At 33.2% G+C, this 27,973-nt stretch overlaps 1 long non-coding RNA gene across 3 annotated transcripts; it reads right to left on the reverse strand.

Annotated features, from left to right (window-relative positions):
• Positions 1 to 5,360: 5,360 nt before the first annotated feature.
• LOC122272243 (uncharacterized) lies at positions 5,361 to 27,590 on the reverse strand. Of its 3 annotated transcripts, XR_006226873.3 has the most exons (9): positions 27,431 to 27,567; positions 21,795 to 21,818; positions 20,871 to 20,897; positions 19,607 to 19,617; positions 17,700 to 17,726; positions 17,294 to 17,323; positions 11,689 to 11,703; positions 8,238 to 8,255; positions 5,361 to 5,522 (listed from the first exon to the last, which is right to left on the reverse strand). It is a non-coding gene; the product is annotated as an uncharacterized LOC122272243 (long non-coding RNA). The 3 variants fall into 3 exon arrangements; XR_011637646.2 differs by lacking the exon at positions 19,607 to 19,617 and having other exon boundaries at positions 27,530 to 27,590; XR_011637644.2 differs by lacking the exon at positions 19,607 to 19,617.
• Between the last annotated feature and the right edge of the window lie 383 nt (positions 27,591 to 27,973).

The following is a 27,973-nucleotide window of genomic DNA, read 5'->3' on the forward strand; positions in this document are numbered from 1 at the left end:
ATAGTCTCCAGGGTAACTTGATCTTATCTGATTGAGCAGTTTGCTAAGTAATTTATCTAAACGAATCAGCTCCTCTGTATCAAACTGAGAGTAAAACTCTACAAGATCATCAATATGTTCAAGTTTAACTGATGGAAAATATCTTTTTGAAATCCCACAGGTAGCAATGATTTTTTCTAATGACGTGGACTCTACGCAATGCGACGGGGAATTACGACCAGAGAATGAGACCTTTCCACCACGAGCTGTTTTATGATACGGCATGATTTGAAAAAACAAAATGGCGGGATCAAAATCCAGACATCAAAATGGTCAGTTATCAGTATTGTCTCTCTCGTCTCAGAAACCTGACGAGATCAAAATCAGCATCACTCACCTTGAAACTTTCAGGATAATCAGCATCAATTCTTCATGACCGACATCGCAAGGAAGAAGAAGACATCAGTAGAGCAAGACCAGCATCAGTTGTCGGCCTATCCTAAACCGGTTCGACTCACATCTCTGAATCTCGAAAATGAACTTGATTCAGAAACAACTGATCGAAAGAGTCATTTAATAGATAATCTAGTAAGAATAAGAAAGTGATGGTAGCAAATATGTGTCTAGAATTTGTTTTAAATTTATGAATATGATTGGTTTGTCTTATTCACTTGTCAACCATTCTAAATTCAATTCTCAAATATATATGATAAATTTCTCTCAATTACTTTTAAAAATTTAAAAAATTACTTTTAAAAATTCGAATCTCCTCTCTGTCTAAGTCTACTTTTAAAATAGAATTTGGGTTCATGCGCAACTCTTCACTTTCATTCACAACTCTTTCACTTTTCATATAGTCTGCGCAGACTACTTATAACATACCGTGTGGAGGCTTTCTAATGTTGGTGATGATGGATTAGACCTTTAATCTTTCGCACTCCGAATACTTCAGACATTCTTTCCCCAACATCATCTCCTTCATCTTCCAACATTTACTGTTTCCGCATTTCCCAAGTGCTGGCAGGGTCAAAAGACTAATCGATATGCATCTGAAGATACATTTTTTATAGTTGCTACTGCTCGCATTCCTTTTAGTTGCTTTAACTTGCTCATACTTATAAGATTGATTTATTTGGCTTTAGTGGTAGTCAAAATAATATTTAATTAATTTTATAAATCCGAAATGTCTATAAGAAATTTACAGAGATGCCAACTGCTCCGCTTTCTGCAGAAGTTTTAATAAATTGGTATCTAATTAAATAGTAAAACTGGTAGAATAAGGATAAATACGCCTACTTTTTAAAAGAGTAACCACGAGTATAGTATAACAAAGTTGCATTTGATATTATACATAGAATTTTTGATATGTAGTGGTGTAAAAATTATTTAAAATGAAAATACTAAACCAAAAATAACTTCAATGTCGATACCACCAGAAAATACTTTTTTTTATAAAGCGGAGCAAGTTGGCATCTCTGAATTTATAAGATTCACTACCACTTTAAATTAAAAAAAAATGAAATAATAAAGGCAATTTGTAGTTGTTTGACAACACTGTCACCGAGCTCACAGTCATTCGAGACGTTGTGACCGAGCTCTGCGAATATGTCTTTCCAGCGATGTGCACGTGGAGGGAAGTGGCGGACTGAAAGGCCCGTGCAGCGATCTGTAGACCTCAACGATAAATTCAGCCTACTTAAGACTGAAAAGGAACGCCTTTAGTTTTTCGACAATTTCTGTTATCCATTTTCTGAAAATGATATAATTGATATTATGATCGAACAATCAGAAAAGAAACTCAAATGGCAGCAAGAAAATTGCAAACCACCATATATGGATGAATATAAACTTATCGCCTTAACCCCTTGGGGACGGGTGATTCAGAAAAGCATTCGTACAAAATCAGAATCAAGTTGCAATTAAATAAAAAACGGTAACTTAAATGTAGTCGTTACTAATTTGACAGACTTACTTTGCTTTTATTTTAATTATTGTTAGTTTAATCATATATATAATCAATGTTAATTCAAAGTATAACTAAATAGTTTTATTTTGAACAAAGTAATGGTGAATTAAATAAATCAAAAAATTATAACTCCGCCTACAAATAAACTGCTAAAGAAATACTTTGATTACCAGTTTTATCTTCTTACCCTGATTGATACGGTTTTTTGCTGTCACGTATTTGTGACAGTCGACGCGAAAGGGTTAAGGAAGAAAAGGAAAGAACTTTGTCCAGTGGAACCCGTGGAAACAACCATGTCCATAGAAACTGTAAAGCTAGTACAAACAGTAACGTCTACGGAGTCTGCAGTAACAGTTCCTTCCTGTGAGCCACAACTGGAAAATACTCAAATCGAGCTCACGGCGGACAAGTGCATAGAAAAGGAGCCTGATATCCCTGTTTCTTCTCCCAAAAGATTGAAAAAGAGAAGGAAGAAAAGCCATAGCACCAGCAATACCCAGGAACCTTCAACAACTTGATCTCCACCGGCCAAACCCACTTTCCTCACGAGAAAACTTAAGTTTCTCGTGCGGGGACTAAATATAGACCACCGTACCGATGATCTTTGAAGAGATATTGACGAAAATGGTCGACAATCCATCAAAATTGAGCAACTGAGAAAGAGGAGTGGTGACGGATACAAGCTCCTCCCCCTTTTTCTAGTGATACTGTAAGATTCCCCAGAACATCGGGACTTTATTTACTCAAAGTTTCTTCGATCTCATCCTGTCCAAATAGAGAAATTTCATGGAGGGCGTAATGTCATACAATGCTACAAATGTCAGAAGTTTGGACACACTCAAAAATCGTGTTCAAATGAGCCAGCATGCATGAAATGCGCAGGAGCGCATTTCACTTAGCAATGTACGAAGCTACGAAGCCTCTCTCCCTTCCTGCCAGGTGCATAAACTGCCAAGGCGATCACCCGTCCTGCTTTACGGGTTGTGGTGCTAGACCAAAAAGACACCAGCTCACCTACACGAGGAAACCTCAAGATGTCCCCAGCAATCTAGCTAGATTCCTGAACATTCTCAAAGAACTCCAGGAACTGTTGAATGACGAGAAAATAGTCGCTCTACTCATCTCCCTGCTCCCAATCCAAAAGATGTAGATATGAAGCCCCACCATCATGCCTGCTACACCTCACATGATTCCTTTCTTCATTTTTATCTCATTTCAGGTTCTATTCCGAGCCTACAACACATCTTTCCAATGTATGTTCCCGTCATGGGATAGTTCAAGATGAATGGGGAAAGGGCCATTTAGGCCTCAGATGCCCAGTTCTACAACAACGAACGAACGCATGACAGCACTGCGACCACCAGACCATTATTCCAAACTCCGTAGAGAAAGTTTCTTTACCCGAGCTCTAGCTATTATGATTACTCTCAGGTTTGGCCACGGAGGGAAGGTTTTCCGGACCTGCCGTGAATCGACTATTGATCACTCGGCACTTAAGGAAAAAATGATGAAGGAAGTCATTAAAGATTTCCGACTTTGATGGAATGATTAGGAGGTACCAACCAAATGCAAAATTCTTCCAAGGTGAAATGGATATATTGAGCCAGGCAATGTAATAAACAAGTATAGAATGACCTACATAGAAAATGCACCGATAGTCTTAAAGAACTCACTGACTGTACCGTCAGCTGATTCAGAAATTGAGACAGAAAAGCCTGAAGAGACACCAATGCCAGGCATTCTAACTGAGCCAGCACAAGTTCCGGCAGCAGCATCGGTTGATACTACACCAGTCACAGATACAACAGGCGCTATCACCACCCCTGAGCTTGCTATCCAACAACATACATCGAATGAGAAAGAACAGAAAAGGAAGAAAAGAGGAAAAAGAACAGTGTCAACATGGCGAAACTAGAATAAAACTCTGAGACAGACGGCGAAACAACCCGCCCAGAGAAAAAGGCTCTCTACCGGCACCGCCGACGGAAGCTTCAACACTAGAACTGATAGAGCAAGCGGCCGCACCCATATGAGGCTACTGCTACAAAAGACTCGTGAGATTATACCCTACAACCCACTAGTAAGAGTAAAAAAATTCTCATTCGAGGATTAGACAGAGACTTCCTAAAATTTGCCTTGGAGAAATTTCTAACGGATAGCGGTTTCCCACCGCAAAGTCGTACAGCTATGGAAGAGATCCGACCAGGAGCTTAGGCACCTCGTCCTTTTCCTGATTTTCCTATCAGACAACGACTCTCTTCGAGAAATCAACGACTCCTCCCAGATCATGGATATTCCATTTAAAATCTAACACTTCAGTGGAGGCAGATGGCAGATCCAATGTTATCGTTGTCAAAAGCTTGGACATAAGTAAAGATCTTGTTCAGCAGAAGTGAAGTGTGGGTTCAGTGAAGTGTGCGGGAGGACTTTACTTGTACGAAACCCAAAGATACACTATCGACCCAGCATTCTACACTGGTTGCAAGGAACGCCTAGGAAGAAACAACGAAGGAACCAAGCCACCAGATTACTGCATATTTTAAAAGAAATGCAGGAATTGCTACAGAATGAGGACTTGTCAAACGTCTACAATATTTTCTCCCTGGATCCAACTAGGAATAGTAGGAGAGAGACCGCCACAAGACAATCACTACTTAGCAAGATTCTAATCTATCATCTTTGTACCTATAGACACAGTCACCCAAGGGCTAATTGATCAGAAGAAGGAGTGAGATGCCCGATTCGCTGGCAGGTACTCCGTTTCACCGCCTATCTAGTCTAGTCTACTCTAGTCTAGTAACAGCACTGCATGTACCCAAATATGTTTTTTTAACCTAATATAAACACTAAACCATTTAAATAACATTGCACAATACTTTTAGAAAATTTTAGAAATTCGTACAATTTGGCTACGAATTATTAAATTTTCGTGTATTAGAGTTATGATTTTCAATGTCTACTCAGATTTGACATCGGAGTTCAAATTGTAAACTTTTCAAGGTATTGAGGGTCATATAGCGTCTAAATGTTTGAAATATTGTAACACATTCATTTTAAAGTATGTTTAAACTAAAATAAATTTCTCTTTCATAGTAACAGTTATAATTTCTAGAAAGTCTCAGATCTTTTTTGCTAAAATGTTTAGAGATTTTAAAATAATTAATATCTTCATTTTAGGACAATTTTATTTTTCTGGATAAGTTATCAGAAAACTCGACATATCGCTATCTTTCGCTTAATCAAAATAAAAACAACTTATAAATCATAAAAATTAAATGGTTGGCTTGCGAGCCACAGTATGCTGACCACTGTCCGAGAGGAATTATCGTGCAAAAGAAATAGATACTTTCAAAATAACATACGATCTTAGGAGAAGAGAACATCAAACAGTGAAAAAAAGATATTTGCTCAACACTTTCTTTTTAAATTGGTTTTATTTACGTATTCAGACATTTCTAAGACTACTTTCTGTCTGTACGAGCTACAAATTTTTAAAAGAAAATTTCGTCATCGTTATAAGTTGTGGCTTCAACTACCCTACACTTGAAAAATAGACGCTCGATCTCTAAACAACTTTCTGTAAAAGAAAAAATCAATAAATAACCGTATAACAAACAGCATTTAGAATTTAAAAAAATAAACAATAGAAAATTATAGTAAATATAAATAAATGGACTGATATATATATATACATATATATATATATATATATATATATATATATATATATATATATATATATATATATATATACATACAGTCGAACTCGTTTATAACGAGCACAAAGGGACCGTAACATGTACTCGTTAAATCCGAGAGCTCGTAATAAACGGGTTCTCAAGACAGGCGTGCAACCAGAAGAGGGGGGGGGTTGGGAGGTCAAATGATTGAGTTTACTTAAAATTTAATTAATACTTACTTACTTTAATTACATTAATTAATTTAATTAACTACTTTTCTTAATTTAATGACAACTAACCCCCTTCCCTCGCATCTCTTCATCATTTTTAAAAAAGATAAGACAGAAAGACTAGAAAGATGAGAAAAAAGATTGCAAAACAGAAAAATATTGCTCGCTAAAACCGGGTCTTGCTCGTTAAAAGCGACTTCTGTTCCATAGACTTAACATTGATCCAACCAAAAATTCTCGTTTCCCTCGGCAAATCCGTTTCCTCGTTAAATCCGAGCTCGTTATAAACGAGTTCGACTGTATATATATATATATATATATATATATATATATATATATATATATATATATATATATATATATATATATATATATATATATATATAATTAAACCAAATTTCAAATAAAAATATCCGATGTAAGACTCAGACTCATCTAATAGGGAACTAAAATTGGCACAACATGTATCCTAAATAAGGAAAGTGGTCACTTTTCCAGGTCAACAGCTGACTGACACCTCGACAGTCAGAAAAAGACATAGACGCACCATACGTGTTCTATCTCTTTCTGGTCAGTGGACATCGATGGTCATTCCAATCGTCGAATCTCATCCAATTGAAGGTATTCATCAACCAACTGAGCTAACGCCTTAACGTGATTTTTTATAGGTAGTCCGATCAGACCACTACGAAGGTAAACCAGTTTATGAAAGAGGCCTTTCATAGATAATCTAGTAAAAATAAGAAAGTGGTAGCAAATATATGTCTAAATTTTTTTTTATTATATATGACTAGGATTGGTTTGTCTTATTTACTTGTCTACCACTACGGATTTAATTCTCAAATATATATGAGAAAATTCTCTCAGTCACATACCTGCCAACTCTTCCGGAAGATTTTATTTTCATATTTAAAGTGGTAGTAAATATATACTATTTTTTCTCTTATAAACTTAATTTTTAAATGATTTTGATCACCACTATTCTTTCAAAAATTAAGCACATATATTAATATGCGGTACTATCATGGTTGTCAACTTAAGTTTTTTCAAATGCAACGTATTTGTTTGCTTAAAATTGAAGATTTAATTCCATTTTAATACCACTGGGAAAAATGATAATGGAAGGGATTAAAAGTTGGCAGGTATGCAGTCACTTTCTAAAATAATTTTCAGGTTCATGCACATACCAGGTTCTCTTTTCAAATTGTCTGCGCAGACTGCTTATAAAAAACCAAGTGGAGGCTTTCTGCTGAAGGCGGTGATGACTGAGCCATGCGTGGACGGATGTTATCTTTCATAAAGAAGAAGCATTTTTACCATGTAACTTCTCGAAGGAGTCCCACATTGTGTGCAAGGTCCTGTATTGCTGATATGTATGATATATGTCAGAGTACCTCTATTTAACTCGTGAAGGTCGGTATGCCAATCTGCAATGTTGCCTGCTCAGACCATCATACCACCTTGACCATAATGGTCCTTTTTGATATTGTCAGAACGCAAAAATCAACCATCGTGTTCTCTTCAAATGAGAACACATCTTAAGTCACTGTCTATACTGAATTTTGACTCAATACTGAAGAGTACCCGTTCCCAATCATCCTTTATCCATCACAAGTGTTTTTGGCATCCTGCTAGGCGCTCCTTTTTGAGGTTCACTCTCAAAAGAGCGGGGCGCAAGGCACAGGGTATCTGCTTTAAGTCTATGGGTGGCTGTTATCCTTGAAATAGATGTCCCTGTTACAATGTACAGGTTCCGAGACAGTTGTGTCACTGACGTGGACCTATCCTGTTTGCTAAGAAGTCTCAAATAAGGGTCTTGATCAAGCGTTGTTGCCCTTTCGCAGCCGTGTCTATGTCTGTTTACGCTTGTTCCTGTCTCTGCGAAATGTTTCCACAGAGTGGACACTCTGTGACAACAGTTCACAGAGAAATATATTCACACTCTGCGTAGAATTTATTTCTCGAAACCCCGATGTCCCTACAAAAAATTAGCTAGTAATTGATTCAAAGGTGTCCATGAATAGCTTAGTTGTCATCTGATATACTTTAGTTGCGAACTTTATTTATTTTGTTCTTATGAAAAAAATGTTCCTCCCATTCATTGTCTTCCATCCGTTATGGAATAATATAATCCCATTCCATCACGAATACCAACATATTCTACAAAAAAGATGATTATACAGAACATTTTGATTTATAAGAAAGATTGGTATCTGGTGTTCAAACTCTCGATTCGCTTTTCCTTAATCTCCTCATATATATGTTCTCATTGTCACTTCATTTTTCCTTAAGTTGCGTTACACGAATTCTCAATTAAAATATTTGTAACAGTATTTTTTCGATTTCACTAAATAAAAAAAAATACAAAATGATAGTACTTACTCCAAGAAGACCTTTAACCTGTAAAATAATAATGATAACAATAATAATAATAATAGCTAATAAATTGCCCGCAAAACAACGATAAATAAGTAAAACTGTTAAAAAGTTTATCTTCAGTTATGAGTTATAACTTCATATCGTCAATTGAGAGAGGGCAATCCCGTTAAATATGCTGACGCTTTATCCCCTTCGAAATTTTTTATGTTTTAATTATTTCAGAGCTAGCAACAAATGAGTTTATCGCGTCTTCCCATTATCTACTATGAATAAGTTGTATAGCTTCCTCTCCGAGAAAACTGTTACAATATTGCCATTGTCTTATCTATACATAATAATAAACGCGGCTGTGTGTTTGTCTGTAATCACAATATATCGCCCCAGAAGCCTCGCCCAGGCACGAAACTCGGCACATAATTGTGTTTTGACATAATGAAGAAGTATTTTTTTTTCTTTTTCAAAAATTTGGATTAGTTTTTTAGTTATCAGTCATTTTGTAAGAAAATCTATGCTTTTTCGTCTGTAAGGGAAGGTTTTCGATCGTGCCAACCGTCATCTATCAAAAGGTACCTCGTGATAGAATCAAGTTAGCATGCTTTATATACTAGTGAATGATGTTAAACTTTTGTAGTGGTAGTTACGCCACAGTACTCCCCCACCAGAATTTTATCAGGGATAAGATTCGATGAACAGATCTCACTAGTTGATGTACTTGTGAAAGACCGGGAGAGAGTCTCCGGATTTTTTTAGTGCTGAATGTGAGAGGTGTATTAACATCACAATCGAAGTCGCTCCTGTGTTGCCATTAGCAGTCGAGAGTATGCAGGCGTTGAGAGTGTAGGCGATGTGTGAATGTTCGAGACGAGACTGAGAAGCAACAGCGCAGGAGGTGAATGATGCATTCACAAATAGCAAGTCAACCGTACAATGTGGACTATCCATCGAAGTAGGCGTTACCTGTCAAGAGAGTGTGAAGTGGGAGTTACTTACGTGAGCAAATCACGTCCGGGTCACCAGTTGTAAGGGAAGGTTTTCGATCGTGCCAACCGTCATCTATCAAAAGGTACCTCGTGATAGAATCAAGTTAGCATGCTTTATATACTAGTGAATGATGTTAAACTTTTGTAGTGGTAGTTACGCCACACGTCTTCAAAGAGCCATATTAAAAAAACTATTAAAAAATGCATATACTTTTCTGCATTCTTATAAATGTATGCTAATGCGAACCTTACAATTGAAATATTAATTTTCGACAACTTAAACCAATAATATACGAAGGAATTAATAATTTAATAGTAAGGTTCGCATTAGTTTACATTTATCAAAGTGGAGAAAAGTTTAACTTTTGTATCAAAAATGTGGCAACATATTCGATATAGAGCGCTTCGCTTTGATATATTTGTTGCTGTTCATAATTGTTATAATAAGTTTTTCTTCTTCTTTCCACGCTCTATTTTTTTTCTTAAGCGAAGACGATAATTTTTGTAGCGATATAGAAATAGAAATTGATACCATAAAAAATTATATAGAAATAGAAATTGAAACCATAAAAAATTGATTCGTTTTCGTGTTCTTTTCATGTATTTAGCATTTTAGTTTTTTTTTCTTAAGCGTTGTTGCTATATAATATATAAAATAGGAATTTAAGACAAAATTGCAGGACAGGAACATTTTAATTGTCCACTAATCTTCAAATTTCCTGATATGTTTTAAAAAACTTTATTTGCGAAAACCTTTAGCGTGGAGGACAGCTGGCCGCCTTAGGCGGCTAGTTATTTCATAAAGTCAATGAAATATTTTAGGGGAGTGCTTTGCGGCCCTCATTAACCAGTGGAACTGCAGTTCCTTCAAATACATTGCTGCCAAACGTTCTGGTTTTAGATGAACGTTTATTCTGCTGTTGTGAAATTATAATTGCATTGATAACTCTATGCGAAATTTCATTTTAGAGGCACTATTTTGACAGTTATACAGCCTTTATTCAGATAATATGCGATAGTTGTATTTTCATAGTTCTTCAATTTTTTTGATATCGAAGTAAATTATGGAAAACGAATATTGTGCAAGCTTCTCGTATATCCCTACCCAGAAGGGAATGTCAAAATTCAAAGTCTATTTTTAAAGGTTAAACGTGAATATATTTAAGATGGCCTACCTAAGGAAATCTACGCTCTTCCTATCTTTCGTTTTGCTACATTATTAACCCTTTCTACTCGAGAGGTGACTGTCACTCACCACTGTCACCTATAAATTACCCACCACTGTAATTGTGAAATTTTTTTCATCTTAATGTGTGGTTACCACTTCATTCAGTGATCCTCGGAAGATTACAAAAATTCTTTCAAAATGTTAGTGGTTGCGTCCATATTTTTAACAGTTGAAAGGACTTCGAGTGCAAAGGGTTAAAATGCTGCTGCCTAGTTTAGAATACATTAACATTTGAACATTATTGCTTTTCAGTGTTATGATTTATCAAAGTTAGTGAAAAAACAAATTTTTTGGCATTTATTTTGACCTGAAAATCTTGATCAAGTAACAGCACCCCAATATTTTTTTTTTCGTTTTCTCAAATTATAAAAGTCCACAATGAGCCCGAGTAGATTGTACTAAAACTGTACTGCGTTACAATAAAAAATTCTTTTTTTAAAATTTCCTATGGGCTGCACTATCAGTCTTCCCGATGAGCAGCCCTAGTGAGTTCTTCAGAAGTGGTATCCACTCTTTTAGGACCACCACAATGGGTGAGATACCGTTGGCCATGTTAATTTAGACATCTAGTTTCTGCCACACTAGATGGCGGCACCGAGACTCTATTTGGATGCTAAAGTGACAATATACATAAAGATATGGTTTAATATAGCTTTTAGCAGATATGTAACCCTTGAAAATTTCAAAAAACGTAAATCTCCAACCTTATATTTAGACCTGTCTCAAAAGAGCATCCTCATTAAAAAAAGACGCAAACAATACCATCTAGTTTGTAAGCTTAAAATCAAAATAATTTACATTTAGGGTACCAAGTGTGAAAATTGTAAATAGTGAAGTTCTATTTTTATTATGAAAAAGTATGTAGAAGAGAATTCAATGTGGGAAAAGACTTCATATAAAACACGGAAAATAAATTATACACTATGCATACCCTCCAGCTACAATGGCATTTCCGTAGTTTCAGAAAATATTTTTTCAATTCAAAAGCTTAGTAAAAATATTTTAAATTAGAAAAATAAATTTTCGTTTACCTTTGCTTAATTCAATCAAATGTATTAAGGATCAGATAGAAGAATGATCCAGCTCTTGAGTCTTTTTAATGATTTTATGAAAGTTCTGTTAGCTTTAAAATTTTTGGGCTTTGTTTTTAACCACTGATAATTATATTTCGCTCAAACCTCAAATGATGGAGGGTATGATAGTGCAATTCATACTGTAAATTAGGAATCTGAAGCATTTTACTTACCCCACTGCCAATATCCTTTAAATGAAACATAGAATAACAAAAAAATTTAAGAGGCAAATTCATTCTCATAATAAACATTATTTAACAAAAGTTGACGAAATCTCATAATCCCTGGGTCACAAACCGTAAACTTTATTCCAAATTCAACGAATTTTGACCTAAACATCTTTTAGAATATAATTTCTCGAACGATCTAAGCTTAAGCTTCATCTGATGGATCTGGCCAACGCCTCCTATTAATGAAAACGTTTTTATAGGCAGTCCAATCAAACCACTGTGAAGGATATCCATTTTCCGAACGAGTCACTTAATACAAAATCTAGTTAAAATAAGAAAGTGGTACCAAATATATGACTAAAAATGTGTTTTATTTATGAATATTATTGCTTTGCCTTATTCACTTGTCAACCACTACAGATTCAATTCTCAAATATATAAGATAAATTTCTCTCAATTACTTTTAAAAAAGGCTTTGGGTTCATGCGCACAACTGGTTCACTTTTCAAATAGTCTGCGCGGACTACTTATAAAAGACCGTGTGGAGGATTTTTGATGTAAGAGGTGATCTGGCCGAGAAGAGCCTCCACACGGTTTTTCATAGGTAGTCCGATCAGACCACTGTGAAGGATATCCACTTACTGATCGAGTCATTTAATATAGAATATAGTTAAAATAAGAAAGTGGTAATAAATATATGACTAAAAATTTATTTTATTTATGAATATTACTGGTTTGCCTTATTCACTTGTCAACCACTACAGATTCAATTCTCAAATATATAAGATAAATTTCTCTCAATTACTTTTATAAAAGGTTTTGGGCTCATGCGCACAACTTGTTCACTTTTTAAACAGTCTGCGCGGATTACTTATAAAAAACCGTATGGAGGTTTCTTGATGTAGGAGGTGATGGAAGAGTCGCGTTTTGTTCCGAGTCCCATTCATCATGAATTAGAAGTCACGCTGTGGTGAGATCGAAGAGGTCAGCAAATAATAAGAGAATCCATTCGAAATTGTGTGAAATAAGAATGATTAAAAAAAATAAATCGTGGCAATTTACAGAACCACTAAGAACGACCTTAGTTTGAGATTCTCGTCAACGAAAGACTGTATAAAGATTAACACATTCACGCCGGGGTGACCCACCGGTGGGTCACGCTAGATTGTTTCATCTTGGCAGCGCATCGGAGTAAGAACTGGTAACAATAAATTTCATTTTTTAGTTTTTTTCCAGGAATAATAAAAATCCATAACTACCAATTGTTTTTAACGAATGCAATTTTTATAATGAATTGCTTCTTCGCCGTGATTAATTTCCTTACAGTGAATTGTTAAGAATAGATTAACTCCTCCCGAATATTATCTAATATTGAAATAGTTCTACCAATATTTTCACTTTTCCCTGCGTGAACGAGTTAACAAAAAGTAAATTGGATTTAAACTTATTTTTTTCGGCCTCTACATGTTGATGATTTGAAAGTTTTTATTAAATGCCACTTTCATTAAGTTATAACGGAAAGGAGCTATTAAAATAATTTAAAGTATTACCGAAAAATTCTGAGTACTTAACCTTTTCGGATCGGGAGAGTCATAAATGTACTCGTACGGAATCAGAATCAGGATAGCAAAAAATAAAAAGCGGGTTGCTTAAATTTGGGCATAGCTAATTTGACTGACTTATTTTTGCTTTCTCTTTAAATCTAACACATCCAATCCATGTATGTTAAAAGTGTAACTATACATTTTTTAATACGAACTAAGTAGTGATGAATTAAATAATGCAAACTATCATTACCCCTCCCACAAATAAACTGCGATAAAAATAGCTTGGGTACCAGTTTTCTCTTTTTTTCCCAAATTATCGACACCCTGAGAGTGCATATATGACTCACACGTCTCGGAGAGGTACAACGTTTGTCTAGAACACTATTAAATATTTCGCAAAACACGGAGAAGTTGGCATCATATATATATATATATATATATATATATATATATATATATATATATATATATATATATATATATATATATATATATATATATATATATATATATATATATATATATATATATATAACATAGAAAACATATTTTTTTGGCAACACAAGAGATTTTTGTCCACCAAAAATTTTTGATTACACCGGACTGCCGACTTTTTACTCATTGTCGGAAGATTTCTTCTTATTCTTTCAGTAATAGGCTGACAAATAAATATATTGACTACCACCTATTTATTTGAAAAGCATGCATCATAAGTCCACATGTCAAATGAAGCGAAAGGATTAATATTAGTTTCTTTATATGGAATATTTTCTACACCGCTGCATGTGAAAGATTTGAAGCTTAATTTTTAAACACCTTTTTGCGAGCTCTCTTGTGTTGAGAATTTTATAATGTTGACAAAATCAACAATAATTCTGAATGTTTTAGTTTTCTATTTTCTACCACTAGAAAAAATTTCACGCAAAAATCGTAGTAGTTGGCAGCTCGGATAATGTAAATTCTCATACTTTGATCTAAAGTCAAAGCATACAGGAGTTTTTAAATGCTTGAATGGGTGAGTAACAAGAAATTCTTCCAGGCATTAATAGTCTGACCAGCGTTCTCGGAAAACTGAAATGCTAGTATTAAAATGTCTAAAAGAAAAGACGAAAACTCAACTTTTAACCTTTCCAAATATGGTTAAAAATGACTTCAGTTAGAAAATCACGTCCTGGGATTTTTGCTTCCAGAATATTAAATTAGAAAGATAAAGCAATGCGGTTTCAAAGATCCGTTTAGAACAAATTTTTTTCCAACCATTTTTTAAAAGCTTTTAAGGACGCTGGTCAGCTTGTGTTATAAACTGGTAACATATTTTTTCACTTAGATTTTATTACTTATTATATTCTTTTTGAAGCTAGGTAAAAATGGATTAAAGAGAAATAACATTACTGTCCAATCTATCTACCTTACTGACTTTGAAATCCACCGTTTTGAATTGGGAGGGAAATGTTCCGCCATGATAAAATGCTGAACAGAATTTCAATAAGTTAAGGCATTTGACTGAATATAGCAATTTAAAAGAATCTAGATTAGTCTAGATCCTCTAAATCTAAATTCAATTATCATAATGGTTGTCTAGATTCAAATGATCATAATATTTTTGTCATAATGTTTTTTGGGGACTAACAAAAAAAATTTTGCCACTGATTTATAAATGAATTTCGATAATAAATAAACCTGGAGAAAGTAAGCTCTAGAGGTCATAAATTTCATCCCAAGCGTTTCAGTCAAATTTAAACCGATGGCAGTAAGAATGATTTTAATCATACTAAAAGTGGCATTTTTATCGAAAGTCATTTTATTTTTTGTTTCAAGACGCAACTCTCATAATTGTTCGGTATTCAGAAACGAACTAATAACCATTCGCGAATGATTAAAATCGATTCTTGAATTAATGCTTCTAGCGACATCTGTATCCTCAGTGACAGTCGCAGCTCTTTACAATACTTACAGAGGCAGGAACAACGCCTCCTACAACTGAAAGCCCCCACACGGTTTCTTATAGGTAGTCCGATCAGACCACTTTGAAGGCAAACTAAATTACGAAAGATCCATATAATCGATAATCTAGTAAAAATAAGAAAGTGTCAGCAAATATATGTCGAAAAATATGTTTAGTTTATGAATATAATTGGTTTGTCCTATTCCCTAGTCTACCACTACAGATTCAATTCTCAAATAAATATGGTAAATTTCTTTCAGTTATTTTTAAATAGAGTTTGGATTCATGTGCACAACTGGTTCACTTTTCAAATAGTCTGCGCAGACTACTTAAAAAATACTGTGTGGGCACTGACTCATTACATTGAAACAACTCACCAAAATTCTAGATGTTCACTTATAATGGATCAAATCTTATGTTGGTGTCCCTGTTAATGAAGTCGCAGATAGCCTGGCATAAAAATCACCACTGAGGTAGCAACATCTGATGACCTCATTGCTATCAAGAGATTTACTCCTTCTATGTAACTATCACTATCCCCCCATCCCCTTGTTCACCACTGGTCCAGGTGGTGCTATACAGTTTAAAGGAGATGACAACCTCATTGCCTATCAAGAGATTTTCCCCTTCTTCTAAGCAACTATAGTTAGCCCCTCCTGTTTACCTCTGGTTTGGTAGAAAAAGCACTGGTGGTGTTTTAGAGTTTAAAGGAGATGACTACCTCATTGCCTATCAAAAGATCTACTACTATCCTTCTACTACTACTATCCTTCTACTATGCAACTATAGTTAACCCCTCTATTCACCACTGGTTTGGCAGAAAAATCCCTGGTGCGCTTTGGAGTTTAAAGGAGATGATTACGTCAATGTCTATCTAGAGATTTTCTCCTTCTACTATGCAACTATAGTTAAAACCTCCTGTTTACCACTGGTTTGGCAAAAAAAGCCCTGCTGGAGCTCTAGAGTTTAAAGGAGATTACTACCTCATTGCCTATCAAAAGATTTTCTCCTTCTACTATGCAACTATAGTTAAAACCTCCTGTTCACCACTGGTTTGGCAGAAAAAGCCCTGGTGGTGCTCTAGAGTTTAAAGGAGATAGATTGGATCAAACGGTAGTTTCGTGATTCATAAGCGACCATTTAAAACATGGGGGACAGAGAGACGGAAAAGTTGGTTGTAAAACTATTTCAGTTTTTATTTATTTTCGAAAGGTGAAAATCTATTCTTTGCTTTAAAATATTCAACAACATATTTTTTCCTCAAAAAAGAAGCAGTTTTATATGTATGCTATAATTGTAAAAAAATGTCGATAGTAACAGAAATGTAATGTTTCTCGAAAAAATTGCAAAAATGAAATGTCTTTCGTTCCAGTTTTTGCTCTTTTCCTTCTAGGTTATATATTGGTTTTCAACCATTATTTAAAATGATCAACTTTAAAATATGGCCTCAAAGTCTCTCCAACGTCCCCCGAACACATCCTAAATTATCTTGACTTTTCCTTAGCGGACATTCTTTTTCAACCGATTTCGGTGCGTCACTTTTCTGGAGCATTTGGAGTCATGGATTTGATATAACTGAAGCTATATTGTGAAGGATTGAATGCAACAACAATCTCGATGGCCAATGGAGAAGAGTATCCACATAGTTACGATTACGACTTCAGCAAAAATTATTCTTTCTCCGATTTTTAACCATGTGAAACAATAATCATTTGAATAGTTCCTGAGACAGACGTATTATCAAGTAAAAAAAAATCGGATTTTTTGGTAAATGGTGTTAAATTATAATTGTTTGGATATACATATCCAATATATTTCGATTCAAACGGGTTTTAAACAAGTTTCATGATGACCAAATTTTCATCTAATATAAATGAAATTTTCAATTTCATTATAGTCTGTTAATTCTTTATTTTGAACACGGTTCAAAGTTCTCGATTAAAAATATCGTCATGGCTTTGAAATGTGCGTTTAAAAATAAATTTTAAGTCGAATAATAAATTTTAACTAATTGAAACTATTTTTTCTGAACTTTGTCTATCCATGTTAAAAATTTACAGCTCACAGACGACATATTAAAAATTGACAAATACAAGCAATTAATAAAAGCCCTTACGTGAAGTAATGTTGTAACTAAACCACCTAGCTGTAAAAAATGGAAATTATCTAATTAATAATATAAATTTTTTTAATCAAATTTTAAACAGTAGAGTTCTTACAGAGTTACTTTAACAGAGTTCATACGCACCAGACAAATAAAATAAAGCATTTTATTTTCAGGTCGTACGCCAAGGCTGCTGATTATTCGTAAAGTGTGCAAACTGGTTGCAAAAATATTTATTTAAATATTTCTCTGAAAAATGTACTCACTAAATCTACCACTATTTATATTTAAGAGATATATTATAATTTTACGTTTGCACTAAATGACACTTAGCTCCAGTTATTATTAAAAAAAATTACTGTATCCTCCAGAAAGAGTAATAAATGAAAAAAGTAGGAATATTTTCGGTTACACTTACAGCTCCGAGGATAGGACCTAAAAGTTTCTGAAAATAAATGTTCCAGAATTAATTTATGCAGCTGTAGAGTTTATTTTAAGTACTTTGTTTTAAAACATTGGTATTGTGTGCTTTTTACCAATAGTTGCGGTGTTTAAAATCACTTTTTAAACTTCATGGAAACATAAAATAAGTTGTGCAAGCTTATTAAAAAAGAATGACCTAATTTAATTGATAATATTTCACGAAATGCAAACTGTAACTAAGCAATCTGCACAGTATTGAAAAGTAGCAAGTTCGAAGTTTTTTTTATACTCTTCGTTTTCGTATATACTCTTTCGTACATGGAATAGGCGTCTCAATGTTAAGCGATTTTCCCACTCTCTACGTTTTTCCCCTCTCTATTACTATGGTTTTTTGCAAATCTTGCTTTTTCCGAATGTTAGTATATTTCCACTTCTTATTGAAACCCACTGCGGTCAGTAAATAGCTAGATTTGCTGATACCGTGGAAACGGAACGGAAGGTTTTGGAAAATAGAGAAATCGCGCTACCTTGAGTCACAAGATCTATTTACAAAGACGCCTATAATCAACACCTCCTATAACTGAAAGCCTCTACACGGTTTTTTAGAAGTAGTCCGATCAGACCACTGTGAAGGATATCCACTTTCCGAACGAGTCACTTAATATAAAATCTAGTAAAAATAAGAAAGTGGTAGCAAATATATGACTAAAAATGTTTTTTATTTATGACTATTATTGGTTTGCCTTATTCACTTCTCGACCACTACAGATTCAATTCTCAAATATATATGATGAATTTCTGTTAATTACTTTAATAAAAGGTTTTGGGCTCATGCGCACAACTGGTTCACTTTTTAAACAGTCTGCGCGGACTACTTATAAAAGACCGTGTGGAGGCTTTTTGATGCAGGAGGTGATGCTATATTCCCACTCCTTACTGAGACGTACTGCCGTAGGAAAAAAAGCAAGATTAACCAAAACCATGAAGACGAAGGGGGGGGGGAGTGAAAAGAAGGAAAATCACGTAACTTTCAGATACTTACTCTTTTTTCAGAAATAGTATTGTGTGATTGAGTACACCAAAAGAAAAGCATATATTTTTACATCCACGCCACGTGACTTTATTTTTGAATATATATTATGAAGATTATGTTCTACCACTACCAACAACTCTAGCCGTAGTGCTAAACCATGTTATTGCTGCGTCACACTCCGTAATACAGAACGGAGGTTGCAATTAAATTGGCAGCATTCTGAGCTTCCCAGCTTCGGATCCTCTGTTCGAAACCGTCATGGAGCAGCGATTTCGTTCCCAAAAATAGTTAAAACATTTGCCAACAGATGGCGATAAGGGATAAAACTGTAAATGATGCTTACATGAAAGCATTTGCATGTTGATGACCGACCAGGAGTTCATACAGAGCTTGCAAGTTGTAAAGAAATGAAATAATCTATTATCTTTTTTTACTGTGTTATAGCCCCACCTGCTGGCCACCAATGATCGAAAATTTAAAGAGCTCTCTCGAAAATTTAAAGTGGTCTCTTACTTTTGAGTATTTGTCTTGTTTTCAATTCTATAACCCATGTCCTACGTGGGGAAAAAATTTATATTTTTTGTTACTTAGAATTGTTTCTTAGTACTATGATGTGTGTAATAATTTTGAACATATAAATATTTAAAATTTAGTTATTTACTTAAGTCAATATTGACTACAACTACAGCATTTTTTAATTAAAATGTCCAGAATGAATTTAAAATAGTTAGGCATTTTGCCAGCACAATTGGCTTTTTTCAACTGAAAAATTTTTAAAGTTGAAAATTAATTAATAAAAAATAAAACATTTCATTTGCGAAATTTAAATAAACTCAGTTTAACAGAAAATATAAATAATCAGGGCTTACCGATAAAAGGCCTAAAATAAATTAGAATTATTTTTTTTAAAATTGAATTGAGTGTGTAATATTTCTTGTACAATAAAAAGCCTTTTTTTCTATAAAGATTTTTTATCTCGTGATGTACAAAAATTATACTTGAATCATATAGATGAAGATTATTTTATATATCTGGATTTGACTAATTTCTAACACTTAATGAAAAACTCTGAAACATGAACATTTCGATAATGATTTGCAGCTGAAAATATTAGATTAACAAATATGGGTAAGACCAATTTCTGACACCAACAAACTTTATGATACAAATATTTTTATAATAATCTGCCTCTGAAGATATTAGTTAAGCGTATCTGGCTTAGATTTGTTTCTTATACCATATGAAAAACTACGGGATACAAATATTTTGCTAATGGTTTGTCTCTGAAGATAATAGCTTAACATATCTGGATTAAATTGTTTTCTAGAAACTAATGAAGAAATTTATGATACAAATATTTTTATAATAATCAGCCTCTGAAGATATTAGTTAAGCGAATCTGGCTTAGATTTGTTTCTTATTTGTTATATGAAAAACTACAGGATACAAATATTTTGCTCATGGTTTGCCGCTGAAGACAATAGCTTAACAAATCTGTCTTAGATTTTTTTCTTACAACTAATGAAGAAATTTATGACACAAATATTTTTATAATAATCTGGCTCTGAAAATATTAGTTAAGCGAACCTGGCTTAGATTTGTTTCTTATTTGTTATATGAAAAACTATAGGATACAAGTACTTTGCTCATGGTTTGTCTCTGAAGATAATAGCTTAACATATCTGGATTAAATTGTTTTCTAGAAACTAATGAAGAAATTTATGATGCAAATATTTTTATAATAATCTGCCTCTGAAGATATTAGTTAAGCGAATCTGGCTTAGATTTGTTTCTTCTACATTATGAAAAACTATAGGATGCAAATATTTTGCTCATGGTTTGCCGCTGAAGACAATAGCTTAACATATCTGGATTAAATTGTTTTGTTGCAACTAATGAAGAAATAAATTTATGATAAAAATATTTTGATAATGATCTACCTTTGAAAAGATTAATTAAGCGAATCTAGCTTAGGTTGATTTCTTATACATTATGAAAAACTCTGTCATACAAATATTTTGATATCGGTTTGCTATATGAGATAATTTCTTAAAACTCCTAAAGAAAAAGAAACAGTAGTAAACAACTGTATTTTGATGCCTGTTTGCCACAGTTAATAATTTCGGAACATACCTTTCTTGGCTGCCTCTTTGGACTCGTCTGAAAAAAGATAACATTACACAAATATTTTAATGTTCGTTTTCTAAGGATGATAATTTCTAAAAATTCTTGGCTCATATTGGTTTGGGTCAATCAATGAAAAAATATTCACGTGACGCACTGATTATGCTGTAGGGCGTTCGTATACTTAGAATGGTTTTACATTTCCTACTGTTTTAACGATGCATTCATTTATTTGTGATCTCATTTTGGATGTTGTCAATTTTTCAAAAACACAGAGACAGATAATTTCTTTATTTCAATTTATCCCTCGAATAAAAAAAAACATTATTATTCTCCAAAATAATACAATAACATTTAAAAAAATAGTGTGTGGAGTTCCACCGCGCGGAAGAAGTTAAATTTCGTAACCTGCGACGTTAATTGTAGAAGAATCAGCAGTCATAGAAGGATCACTAGTTCTATTCAACGACTCTTTTTCCTGCTCCGCTCCCTTCCGTGCTCTGTAATAACGGTAATAGTGTGCATTTTTCCCTCGTGGACCTCTTGAACCAGTGGAAGTGCTTGTTGCTGCCTCATCGTCTCGCCATGGAAAATGCATTTGCATTAATAATGTATGTGAATGCGTCATAATGTAATTTCAAAAGAGAAAACCTAACAATCAATTGATATTCACAAGAGACGTACCTTGACATAACCTTAAATCCGTCGCATTGTCCGTGGGATTGTTTTCCCTTATTTTTTACAATTTTTATCCACTAAATTTGAAAATAAAAAGTACTACCTTGAATAATTTTTGTTTACTGATTATTGATAGAGATAATTTTGTTTGAAGTGAACATTTTACAGAGATTTCAAGGTACAATGTAAATTATTGTCAAAATTTAGAACTCTTCTTTTTAAAATCTCATTAGAAAGAAAGAAATTTAAACTTACCGGGGTCAGCATGGTTTTCAACACCTAATAAATAAAAACGTACTATTACTGAAAAATTGTCATGACGGTTACAAAACCAAATGGTTCATAGTTTACCTCGCACATTTTAGAATGGAATTGGTGCCTACACGGTTCGGCTGAAATTTTGTAGTTGAAATTCTTCGAATCAAAGGTTCTCATAGACCCGATGTTAAAAATTAATAGAACAGATTTGAGAAATGGAATTTTGAAAATTGACCTTTCATCTGGCGGCAAAGTACAGAAATGCGACAAAAAAATGTGACACGGAATTTTTACACTACATATCGCTCATTTGGTGAAACGTAACTGATAATTACTCTAATTATCAGTTACGTCATTGCTTCACTAACTGAGCGATATCTCAAAATCTCTCATTTTTTTGCCATTGGGCCTACGAAGACCTTTCATCAGAAGAATTTCGACTACAACATAACAAAATTTCAATGAAATTGACTGGGAACCGATTTCCTTATAAAAGATTCGTTGCTCTTTATTGAAAAAGTCAACAAGATTTTAAATTTTGCTGTGTACGTTATAAAGTTCAAATAGGGATAGAGGAATTTACTATGTATAATTTTGCGTTGAAACCAGTACCTGTATACAAGGCCGCAGCCAGGATATTTTTTCGTGGGGGGGGGGGTTATGGTAAGAAGCAAGGACGGTTTCAGACATGCAAAGTAGGGAAAAAACATTGTAACAAATACTGTTTATTCTGTTGTTTGCAAAAGTTAAACTAGTAATTAAAAAATATTACATAATAATTATTTTCCAATTTATATTACATAATAATTATAAACAATTTGTAAACAAAGTTTACAAAGACATGCGACGGGGATTTGAAGAAAATTTTTCGATTACTTTTTCAAGACAAACCGGAATATCTCGAAATATGCTTATTGAAGTTGGTTAATAAAAGGTTTGATTCGACAGATTTTGTTTTTCCTTTTACTGAGAGGCTCAAAGAAAGACTAAAAAGTTTGAATCCCAGAATTTCGGGGGGGGGGGGATTTGTCCCGATGGTCATCCCCTGGCTACGGGCATGCCTGTATACATGGGTGAAAGCCCTTATATATCAAGACGGAAAAGAGAAAAGCCTGGTACGTAAAACATTTCATTCCATCATTTTTTTCGAAAAAAATGAAATATCTGTAACTATCAAGATTTCTTTTATAATTCTGGCATATATATAAAACTGCTTCTTTTCCAAGATAAAGTAGATATTGTTGAAAAATTTAAAAAAAGAATAAGTAAATTCCTCCCCAAAACTAGCTATAACTGAAATGGTTTTACTACCAGCCTTTCCTCTTTTCCGTCTCGCTTTCACCCCTGCCTGTATAATCAATATATCAATAAGCCAATACCAATAAATAACAAAATAGATAGTACTAGTAAATTAGAAATTACAAGCAGTTTGTGAAAATAGTACAATTGTTTAATTATAGCATTTGATTGATTTATCTATATTGTTTTATATTTATTATTTTTATATTTAATCAAATGAGACTAAGCTTAACCCCTTGGGGACGGGTGATTCAGAAAAGCATTCGCACAAAATCAGAATCAAGTTGTATTTAAATAAAAAACGGTAACTCAAATGTAGTCGTTTCTAATTTTACATACTTACTTTGCTTTTACTTTAATTATTGTTAGTTTAATCATATATATAATCAATGTTAATTCAAAATATAACTAAATAGTTTTATTTTGAACAAAGTAATGGTGCATTAAATAAATCAAAAAATTATAACTCCGCCTACAAATAAACTGTTAAAGAACTACTTTGGTTACCAGTTTTATCTTTTTACCCTGATTGATACGGATTTATGCTGTCACGTATTTGTGACAGTCGGTGCGAAAGGGTTAAAGCAACAGAACTAATAACAGAGATGCCAACTGCTCCGGACAATTTAAAAAACGGTAAATAACTACAAAGAAAATTTTGCAAATATTTGGCTATTTTTTCTTGCTTTTTAAGAGGTACAGCATGACATATGTACAATAAAATGGTGAATTTTATAAGCCTACGAATTATTACGAAATAGTGGTGGATAAAAATCTACTAAATTGAATTTATTAAACCGAGAATAACAATTGATAAACTACCACTTTAAAATATATATTTGCTTTCCGGAGCAAGTTGGCATCTCTGTAATAATACAGAAGTTCTAAGGTAGTTATGGTAGAAAGTCGAAAATGTATAAAAAATATAATTTTCGACTTTCATCCATTTTCCTAAATGATATTGCTATCTAAATATACAACACTAGTGGACTGCGCCCCCTGCTCGCTGACGCTCGCCAACCCCCGAAAATTGCTACGCAATCTTATATGGTTTGCTTCGCAAACCAAGCTCGCTTCGCTTGCTACTAACTTAGATACATTGCAAATTCACAAAATTCTAAGAATTCAAAACAATCATTCAAATCCATATAACGACTTTTTTTTTTAAATTTACATCTTTTTAGTAAATACTAAGTCAGTAAAATAAATTTGAATTCAAATAAATGACATGTAATTCGTTAAACCTATTAGTAATGTGCTATAGTATAAAATCTTAAGATAAAATTTCTAAAACTGATATCTCTTTAAAAAGGTTAAAATTTTGGCTATAATTAAGTCTATTAAAAGTTGAAATAAGGGAATTGCAATGGAAAAACCTGTATAAACAAAACATTGAATTTCGGAAGAAATCACATTTGGTGAGAATGCTCTCTCTTGTCAAAAGATACAAAATAAACTGACCTCAAATAAAACTCAAAGGACTTCGAATCAAATAATTTAGGAAACTACTATCACGTTTAATACAAAAGGAAGATTTATTAACTAAACAATGAAATTACAGCATCGCAGTTCCAAAAAAGAAATATCACACTCACTCAAAAAAAAAAACAAAAAAAAAATAACAATTTGCATTCTAAATAGTCACCATAGCAACCACAAAACTCTTCTCGTTACCATCTATAAACTGATATATAATAAATAAATTATTTAACAAAAAATACGATGCGCATAAGCACATAATATTTTACACTCTGGTTATTTCAGTTTCCGTTTTTAAAAGCGCTATATGTTGAGCCACCTCACCATGTGACATTCTTAGCCGCAATGATTGGTCGATTTTCTAGCGTTGCCATTCGGGGAGTTGTAATGAGGCTTTTTTTTATCGCCGTGTAAGAGAAATATATATATAGATATTTTTCCCCGTGTATTGTTAAACTGAATTGAATTACATCGAAACCATATGATGTTATTCAATTCATATTCAATTCCCAGCGTTATTATGTAAATATTAATTCTGACACTTTTGATAAAACAAAAAATTAAACATGTAACGGAAACCCAAAACACTAAATTGATCGTTATTAATCAACATAAATAAAATGAGCTTTCAAAAAACTTGCACTGATAATTCCATTCGCCGAAATCATGTCTAAAATTCATTAAAAAAAATTTCACGAAAATTAAGTTCTTTTTTGGGACTTTTAAAGTTGAAATAATATCTAAAAAAAAAAAAGCAAACTATTTTTTTTACCTCATATTATCCAACAATTACGGAAATTATTCAGAGTACGGATTATATTTCAGAAAATATTTTTCAAATTTGTAGCCAAGGTTTTCAAATTTGTACCCAGCATTGAGTTTACTATTTGCTCTTTACGGAACAGTGTTGTTACTCTGGCAACAATAATTCACCAATAGCAGGGCTGCCAACTTTCAACGCTTTTTGTAAATAAATGTTCTAGTGGTAGCTATATTTATGCTTTAATGTATTGTTTTTTATTCCTTTAAACTTATTTTCCATACCACTACACACAAATAATTTAAAAGTTAATATGCAACGCCACTTCTGTTCTAGTTCTTCGTAAAGAAGCTTTAAAAATATTGGCAAAAATATCTACCACTTTATAAAATATTTTGCAAAAATTGTAGAAGTTGGCAGGCTGCTAGCAAACAGCAATTCGACAAAATATTTTTAAAAATGTCGAGAAACTACAAATTCGGAGATGCCAACTGCTCCGGACTGACCAAAATAATTAAAGAAACGGTAAATAACTACGAAATAAATTTTGCAAACAGTTGACTATTTTTGCATGCTTTTTAAAAGGTACAGCCTGACTTAAATGCTATAAAGTTGTGAATTATATAAGCCTACGAATTATTTAGAAATAGCGTTGGATAAAAATCTACTAAATTGAATTTATTAAACCAAGAATCACAATTGATAAATTACCACTTTAAAATATATATTTGCTGTCCGGAGCAAGTTGGCATCTCTGCAAATTGAATGAAACTTTGCAGATAGTCATTAAATTTTGCGAACTTCTTAAGTCGTTTAACCATCACCTCCAACATCAAAAAGCCTCCACACGGTCTTTTATAAGTAGTCCGCGCAGACTATTTAAAAAGTGAACCAGTTGTGCGCATGAACCCAAAACCTTTTATAAAAGTAATCGAGAGAAATTTATCATACATATTTGAGAATTGAATCTGTAGTGGTTGACAAGTGAATAAGGCAAACCAATAATATTCATAAATAAAACAAATTTTTAGTCATATATTTGCTACCACTTTCATATTTTAACTAGATTTTGTATTAAGTGACTCGTTCGGAAAGTGACTACCTTTAAAAAACCGTGTGGAGGCCTTCAGTTATAGGAGGCATTGGTTTAACACGACCTAGCTATAACAAAAAATTACTTAAGTCTAAAATATTTAGAAGAATAGTGGTGAGTAAAAACCCAATCAATAAAATTTACTAAATCAGGAACCAATCATTAAAAGACTACCACTTTAAAATATTTATCCGCTGTCCAGGGTAAGTTGCCATCTCTATAGCAATGTAAAACTAATTGCTCTTAAAAGCTTAGCAACTACAACTTTTTGAACAACAAACATCAACAGTAGCGTTAGTCAGAAAGTCTCTATCGTTGTGCTTGTGACGAATATACACGTCGAACATAGTCCCTATTGCATTGCGTATGACGTGTTTACTCGTCGTCCGAAAAATATATAATTTTCTTTCAAAATTACGAAAAATACGAAACTAGTACTGAATGATGGTATATTTTTTATATTACCAATAGAAGTCTTAAGTATTTTATATGGCGACGTGGACTCACGGCCCGAAATCAACTACATACGTATGCCGTTACTTGTGTTACGTACACAATTGCATCGAAACTGCGTACTTTTGCTCTTCGAAGCTGACCAACACATTGACGAATTGCATTAAAGAATCCGAAGCATTCGATTCAAAAGCTTTCTTTTCTTTGCATCTGAGCCAGCGATGAAAGGAAACGGAAAATAAATGGTAAGCAAACCATTGCATGTATTGCCTGTTTTCTTCTAGAATAAAATTACCTCTTACAACTATAAACTGTTCATAACTATTCACAACTTCGATAAAATTAAAATCTTCCTTTATACATTTATATATTTTTTAAAAAAATTCTTGGAAGATAATTTTTTTTTTTAGATTTTTAAAAAAGATCATTTGAACTTCATTCAACGTGAATATTGTATGCACACCATTGCTTGATTTTGAATCCGCATCCAGCAGGGGGGATTTGTACAGCTAAATACTGCGCTTATCAGGTTAAAAACTTTCTACTTACTTTGAAACTGGAGTATTAAGAAACAAAATGCGAAAGCTAATCTATAATCCATTATTCTGTCAACTTATAACGTTCAAAACTGAAATCAGAAAGACTTACTATTATGAAAGCCGTATTGTGACGCATCTGATCATGATATTGTGACGCTTTCAATATTTTATAATTAAAGACATAAAGAGTAAATCAAACTATTACTTTTATAGTGGGAAAAAAAAGTGTCCAAATACGATGGGTAAATGTAGTACACTTATTTCTTTATCTTGGTATTCAGAGCGAGACGATAAATCCTTTGGTTTACACAGATGGATAGTTAAATTTAGTTTTATTATATTTCACTCATGAAATTGCAAACGAATTATTTTCCATTTATTTTTTTTATTCATGATAACTAGAGCCCGGATTTTGATGACCTAAAAAATCTCAACTAATGCCCTTAAAAAGTGCAAAAAATGCCCTTAAAAAGGGCAAAAAATGCCCGTAAAAATGCAAAAATTGCGCAAAAAATGCCTTAAATAAAGTAAAAATATTGAATTAAAAAAATGT

This window comes from Parasteatoda tepidariorum, chromosome 5, assembly GCF_982258835.1.
Source record: "Parasteatoda tepidariorum strain Cologne lab strain chromosome 5, Ptep-v5.0, whole genome shotgun sequence".
NCBI lineage: Eukaryota > Metazoa > Arthropoda > Arachnida > Araneae > Theridiidae > Parasteatoda > Parasteatoda tepidariorum.